The sequence below is a fragment of the Petaurus breviceps genome, unplaced genomic scaffold (assembly GCF_028583685.1).
Source record: "Petaurus breviceps papuanus isolate PSGF00001 unplaced genomic scaffold, PetGlider_PUasm1.0 186, whole genome shotgun sequence".
NCBI classification, from domain to species: Eukaryota; Metazoa; Chordata; class Mammalia; order Diprotodontia; family Petauridae; genus Petaurus; species Petaurus breviceps.
Window position 1 is genome coordinate 1,465,314 of NW_027185798.1, and position 7,551 is coordinate 1,472,864.

Here is a 7,551-nt window from a genome sequence, read left to right on the forward strand (position 1 = left end):
CCCCTGTTTCTTTAGGACTGAATAGAGCAGTGACAGAAGACAGAATTAGGGCCACTCAGTCTGCTCGCCCACCCCAGAGCTCAGGAAGCTGTGATATCCGTGAAGGACCGTCCAGAATTCTAGCACACTAAGGCGGTCTGTTAGCAAAGGAAGCCTGGTGGAGGGGGCAGCAGGCGGCTCCAGACTCCGGCTGTTAGAGAGCGACCAGACAAGGCTGCCCTGGGGGATGTACCACGAAGAGCCAGTGGGGGAGGGGCGGTGATCCGGCTGGCTTCCTGGATGCCTTCGAGGGGAAGGGCAGACACCTCCTCTTCTCCCCCTGCCCTTGGGCTCCTCCCTGACCCCCCCCCCCCCCCCCCCCTTACTCTGGGCGGGGAGGAGCTGGAGAAGTAGACGGTGTTGAGAGATAGACGGATTCGTAATGAGAGACCTAGAGAGGGGCCAGGTCAGGGCCAGACAATGATGGCCACTGGCTCTGCAGAGCAGAGGGGAGGTCGCAGAGATCTCTTAGGGGGAGGGACGCATCTTCATTTTACAACTAAGCAAACTGAGGGCCAGACGGGGAGAGTGACCCAGCTAGTCATGGGCAGGCTCTAGGCTTGGGCTCGGGGTCTGCCCGCAGATTCTGAGCATTCTCTTCAACAACCCAGCAGCCTCCCCCAGCCCAGCTCAGAACAAAGGGCCTCTTGAGTCTCATCTCTGGGAGAGATGAGTCACCCCCAATACTGACCCCCGGGGGACTTCGGGGGGAGGCGCTGGGGTCACACTGGCTCTGGAGAGATTGGGGCCAATCTCGGGGAGGAGGTGGGGACGAGGAAGACCAGAGCCCAGGGACATTCTGCCTTGGGGTCTGAGGCTGCTATCTCCCCTGGGGAAGGTGCTCTTCCCCAAAGCAGGGCTAACTTCGGAGCAGAGCTTGGTTCCCTCCCCCATCTCTCCCTTGCCCAAATCCCACTCCTTTCTGCCCTCTCAATGCCTGGATTCTTTTGAAGCTCTAAGATGTATCTCCCTTCAGATGTCCCCTACATTGAGAGCTTTGCCCAGGCTCTGGGAGGAGGTTGGGCAAGGGGAGGGGGAGGTGACTGGGCACTAGGGAACAGGTTCTGAACTGGGTTGAGCAAATGCTTAAAAAAAAAAAGATGGAGTGAGTTTGTCTTTGAGAACAGTTTTTTTCAGATATCACTGCCTGCTGTACCCAGAGCTGAAAGGGACTTTATAGCGAGGCCAGTTCCCTCAATTTACAGATGGGGAAACTGAGGCCCAGAGAAGGGAAAGTGCCCAAGACTCATCAGAGAACCCTTTGAGATCTGGAAGGGACCTTAGAAGCCGTATAGCCCAAACTATTCATTAAAAAAAAAATAAGGGCAGTTAGGTGGTGTAGTGAATAGAGCACTGGCCCTGAAGTCAGGAGGACCTGAGTTCAAATCCGGCCTCAGACACTTGATACACTTACTAGCCATGTGACTTTGGGCAAGTCAATTAGCCCCAATTGCCCCCCAACAAGCAATAAATAAATAAATAAAAATGTTTGACTTGTTTTTTTTAAAGTTTTTTTTTCAAGTAACAAGTGCTTTTAAAATTAATCTGTCCCTTCTACTAACCTTTCCCCTATTGATCAAATTAAAAAAAATAAACCTTGAAAAAATGATGCCCTCAGTTTAAAACTGCATAGTCCAGCAAAACAAATTACTGCATTAGCCATATCCAAAAATCTACACTTTAAGTTCTTCACCACTCTGCCAGAAGGTGACTGGACTATCTCATCTTCATGCTTTTGGATTAGTGGTTTAGCACTGCATTGATCAGAATTCTAAAGTCTTCCAAAGTTGTTTTTTTCCCATAATGTTGCCATTGTAGAAACTCTTGTCCAGATTTATCTTGATTCACTTTGGATCAGCCCATAAAGATTGTTTCCTCTGAAATTTTACAGATAAGGAAACTGAGTCTCAGAGGGATTAAGTGACTTGGCCAAGGTTGCCCAGGTAGTGAATTAGCAGAGCTGAGATTTGAACCCAGGGCCTCTGACTCCCAGACAGGCATTCTTTCCACTGCTTCCCAGCATTGGGAGGCCCCCAAGTACAGTCTGGGCACATTTCCTGGAGGCCAGGTCACCTGTCCAACATACAGGGCCCCAGGTTCCAGCTGAGTCCTGAGTCACTGCCACTACACACCCCTCCAGCCACCCCCAGGGCCATCAGAGTCCCCTGTAGTGGGGACTGTGCCGTCCAGGGTGGGCTGGGAGGCGGGGAGGAGGGGGAGGCCCAGGCTCGGGGCTCCTTTGAGAGGGAGGAGGCAGGAATTCATGTTGGAAATCATTCAAATGAGCCTGTGAAACCAGAGCCCCTTCTCTGAACAAATTGGCCAGCGTCAGCCCCCTCTCTTAGGGAGGGGAGGGGAAGCAGGAAACTGGGTCCCATCCACTCTGGTGGGGGAGGCTGGTCAGGATGCCTCAGCGTGAGAGAGAGAGAGGGAGGGAAGGAGGGAGGGAGGTAGTGATGGGGGAGAGAGAGGGGGAGAAGAGAGAGAGGGGGGAGAGAGAGGAAGAGAGAGAGAGAGAGAGAGAGAGAGAGAGAGAGAGAGAGAGAGAGAGAGAGATTGTCTTTGCCCTTGACTCCACCCTCCTTCACCCCCACCCCACCCCCAAACAGCTGTTCCTGCCCTGGGTCTTTGGGACAGGGCCAAGCTCTTTCTGGGAGGTTGGGAGGTGAGGGAGCCAGGGGGCAAAGACCCGCCAGGGAAACCCATCCCCATGGGGTGGTGTCTGCTCTCTGACAGGTCCTTCTCAAGGCTTCCTCAGCCCCAGGGGGTGAGTGAACTCTACCAGTCCCCCCCCCTTTGTCCCCACTGGTCTCCAGTGTCAGTCTCAGCCTTTAAAGGGCTTCCTTTCCTTTAGAGTATAAGCCTCTGGGAAATTAAAGGTGTTTCAATGTGGAGAGGGAGGAGAGGAAGAACAAGGGGGGATAGGGGTGATTTAGGTGTGTCAGAAAGTCATAGGGATTTCTGGGTCACTGCTGATGGGCTCATCCACTTTGGTGGGGAAATGTGAGTGGCATGAGGGTAGGGGAATGGGAGCCAGGGACACGAGATGACTGAACAAGAGGAAGTCAGGCTGGGCAAAGCTGTCTAGACAGGTAGGCAGTCAGATCCTCTCCCTGGACATGAGGCCTTCCTGTCCCACTGGCGATTGGAACTGATGGAGAGTCCATCCTGTAAAGATTGTAACAGTCTGTGAGTCAGGGTTCGTTTCTCATGGAAGATGGGGTGTTACTGCCTTCTCTTCTTGATATGAGGGGGAACTTGGGGTCATAGTGGACCCTCTGCAGGTGTGTAATCGATGCTATCATTTCTCATTCTGGCCAAGCGCTTCATCCTACAGGTGAGAGAGGGCTGAGGTCCAGGGAAGGGAAGGCCTTGTGGAAGGGCCACATAACTTATCAGTTACAGAACTAGGATTCAAAGCCCCATCCTCTCACTCCAGACCCAGCACTCTTTCCTTTGGACCATACTGCCTCTGAGCACTTCGAGATGGCACATTCAGTGTGACACCACATTGTGGCCCTCACAACGTGGTGCATAGGGTTGGGCACACAGCAGGCACATAATAGGTGCTTGTTGACTTATCCCCACTCTACAAAGAAAAGACCAGAGGGAGTTAGTAGAAAGAACCTAGGCCTGGGAGTCAAGAGAAAGCTGACTTTGAAACATCTCCTGAGGATCTGCTTTAGGGCAGGCACTGGCCTCTTGTCTCCAGCTCCCCCTGAGATGGGATTTGAGTTCCAATTCTGACTGTTATTACTTGTGTGATCTTGGACAAGTCTCTAACCTTCCTGAGCCTCAGTTTTCCCCTCTTTAGGATGGGAATGATAAGAATCTTCTCCCCAAAGGTTGTTGGGAGGACACATGACTGGACCCGCTAGCCTTCGGACCTCCCCCCCTCCCCCTTGCTCTCCTCTGTCCTTGGTCCTGCCCCCAGGCCACCCTGGAGAAAGCATAGGGTCCTCTGCCTCCCCGCGCGTCTCCTTGGCTGACTCCCCCACCTACTCACAGCATCGCACAGCTGAAGGGGGACCAACAGGAAAGGGGGGACCCCAGGACCCTGAGTAGACGGGACCTGCCTGCCCTGAGGCTGGCCCCTGTGACTCCCCACCCCCTTTCCCGAGAGGTCGAACCAGAGAGGTAACGCAGCTCCCACCCCTCCCCCTCCGCATGGTGGGGGGGGGGGGGGCCCCCCCCCCCCCCCCCCCCCTGGGGGGGGGAGGGGCAGCCAGGGCGTGTGAGCCAGGAGGAGGGGGAAGGGGCGGGAGAAGGAGAGGTGGGGGAACCAGTCCGGTGTTGTTCTTGGCCCCCAGCCTCTGGCCCCAGGGAGATCCTGACTCCGTGGAAAACCCGAGCCGGCCGGCCGGCTAGGAAAAGAAGGGGAGGGAGAGGGAAGAGGGGAGGGAAAAGAGGGGGCCCAGACCCCGCCCATAAATCAACCCCCACCAGCAGCTCAGGTGTGACAAGAGCCAGAGCCCCTGGGTCCCTGGGGGAGGGGGGCGCCATCTGCTGGGTTGTGGGGGAGGGGGCCTTGCCATCCGGTTCCACCCCCCTGTAGCAGGAGGGTGGGAGGTGGGACCCGGGCAGAGGAGAGGGAGCTGGGAGTCAGGTTCTGCTCTGCTCCCTCTGGCTCCGCATTGCTCCTCTCCTCCCCCATCTACTTCAACATATCAGACGTGGGGAGGCGATGCCTTCTCTGCGGGAACTCCAGAGGTCTGTGACTAGGCTTGATTGGGGACAGGGGGACCCAGGGACACCTCAGAATGGGAAAGGGGGAGACAAGCATGGGCCTGGGGGCCTAGTGTGACCTTGGACAAGTCCCTTCAAAGCCCTAGTCCTGAAGTTATTAAAGTGTGTGTGTGTCTGTGTATGTGTGTGCAGGGAGGGGCACACACGATTAACAGCCAAGCCTGGGCCTGGGGTCTGAGGAGATAACTTCAAATACTGTCTTTGCTGCTGCTGCTGCTGCCACATCTGCCCCGCCATCATTGCGCTGTGGCCACCGCCACCACCACTACTGCTGTTGCAATATAATATACAATGACAATCAGTAACCCCACTTGGCCCTGCCCAGTGTGCTGGTTGGATGACTGACCTCAGAGTCAGACCTGCCCCCAGTCCTGCTTTTGACACATCCTGGTGGGGTGATCATGGGCAAGTCACTGTGCCTCTCAGGTCCTGAGCCCACTCTCAAAGACCGGGAGTTATTCAGTGGGCCTGACAGACACTGGTAGAGGAAGATTTCTCACTGGGAGTTCCCTATCTCAATGAACTCACAGGCCTGGATACTAGCTCACATTTACTAGACTCCCAACTGCCTGTGTAACCTTGGGCAGGATATTTCCTCTGTCATCAGGAAGATGAGGGGATGAGCAAAGTGACCTGCAGGGTGACCAGAGGGGCATAGACTAGGTTCTTCCAAGGTCCAGAGAACTTGAATGGTTTCCCCAATATCACATAGAAAGTAAATGGCTGAGTAAATGCTCCTCTGACCCCGAATCCTCTGCTTTTCGCCCTGTATCCTGACCTCTCACGTGAACGGCTGCACCTCAGGGCACAGATATCCACCTACACTGCACCCTCTCCAGGTTTTGGACCCCCTTCATTTTCCTAGGGGCTGGGGGAAGGGTTTGGAGGCAGGATCAGCCCTGAGACAGAGGAGAGGACCCAGGGCTTGGTCTATGTGCTTCCCTTTTCTTCCTGCTGGGTGGATGGAGAGGCTGGACCCAAACCTCACCATAGGACTCTGCTCCAAATTCTGCAATGGCCCAGGAGTGGGAGGAAGGGTGGTCCTGTGTCCATAGTGGACATAGTGGACCTCACCCAGGTACTCCTCCCTTCCAGGAAGCCAGGGCTGGGCCACTAGCATTGGCTGGACAGAGCACAGACCTCTGGGAGCCTCAGGAGCAGGGGTGAGTTCTGGCCCCAGAGGGATAGAACAGGTGCCGTGATTTCCCTGGGGAATGGGAATGGGAGGGGGATCAGAAGGACTGCTGGGCTGAGGGTGGCCAGCATCTACTTCCTTTTTTCTCCTCTTTCCAGGTTTCTTCTAGACCCTCTGCTACTAGGAACAGACAAGACCAACAATTACAAGACTGGAAGGGACCTTGAAAGCCTACTAGTTTGACTCTCTCATTTTACGAATGGGTAAACTGAGGCCCAGAGAGACTGAATGACTTGCTCATAGTCACATGACCCCCAAGTAGCAAAGCTGAGATTTGAACCTGGATCTTTGGGCTGAAAATTCAGGAAACACAACCTGCCAAACTTCCTCCCTCCTCCCCTCTTGCTGAGGGAATTGTTTCAGGCAGTAGGAACATTTTGGAAGTGGAAAGGAAAGAGGTGCCTTTCTTACCAGCTGCCTCCCAGAATGAAGCCAGTGACCTTTGGAAAGAAGCCTCAGACCTTACTAGGGACTGGAAACAGCAGCAGAAAGACCGATTCTGGAATCACTTTGGGTTCAGATCTTGGCTTTGCTCTATCCTGTCTTCAGGACCATGGGCAAGTTACCACTGGGCCTGAACTTCTTCCCCTGTAAAATGAGGGCCTCTAAGGTCGATTCTACCGGGACATTTCTAATTCTACCATCCCATATGGCCTTCCCGAAAGGTGGGCAGGGCAGGGGTCATCCATCCTATTTACAGCTGAAGCAACTGGGGTCAACAAAGGTTAAGTGATTGACTCCAGGGTCAGAGGTTCTGGCCTAGAATCTGGCTCTCCTGCTTCCTAGTCTAACTGAGGAGGCTCAGATTAAATGACTCGACCAAGGCCACACAGTCAGAATTTGGCCTCAGATTCCCCTTCTCCAAAGTCAGACTTCTCTTTCCATCAGAATCAGGAAAATTGAGTTTTATCCAGACACTTATAGCTGGAGGACTTGGCCAAGGTGTTTAAGTTCCTCAAGACTCAGTTTTGTCCTCCATAAAATGGGGCTAATACTTGCCCTGACATCCTCCCAGGCCCGTGGGGGCAGAAAGTGCCGTAAAGTCTTGCATAAATGGGAGCTATTAATGTCTGTAAATGATTTGTGATTTGTTCAGCTCTATAAAAATGTAAGGTGTTATTAGAATGCTTAGTACACAGCTTGATTTTGAAGTATCCTGTTCTGATTTCTTATTGGCCAGAGAACCAAAGGTCTTTTCCACCATTGCTTCTGACATTTTCTCAATCACCCCTGGCCCTCCTGATTGCCCTATGGGTGCCTGAGAAACGGATAATGGCCCCTCTCTTCTGGGCCCACGAAGCTTGGCTCTTGGACACAAGACCTGCTGGCACTGAGCTGATGGGGGAGGTATAGACAGAGAGAGGAGAGAGATGCCAGGCTGCTAATGGAGGCCTCTCTCTAATCCAGGGTGAGTCCCTACTGAGGGGAGCTGGCATTTCAAGAACTAGATCTTTTTAGTGCAGCTTTTTAGCAGACATGCCTGATGTCAAGACAGATTGGAGCCCCTTTGGAAGCTCTGCAATCTTACTTGTGGAGGAGTGACCAGGGATCAGTGGTATCATTCTAGAGGG

At 53.6% G+C, this 7,551-nt stretch overlaps 1 long non-coding RNA gene across 1 annotated transcript in view; it reads left to right on the forward strand.

The window, feature by feature from the left end:
• Positions 1–7,120, forward strand: part of LOC138162057 (uncharacterized) — a 19,635-nt gene extending 12,515 nt beyond the window's left edge. Inside the window, exon 2 of the long non-coding RNA XR_011168519.1 lies at positions 6,079–7,120. This is a non-coding gene — a long non-coding RNA (uncharacterized lncRNA). The remainder of the gene's footprint in view (positions 1–6,078) is intronic.
• Positions 7,121–7,551: the final 431 nt, after the last annotated feature.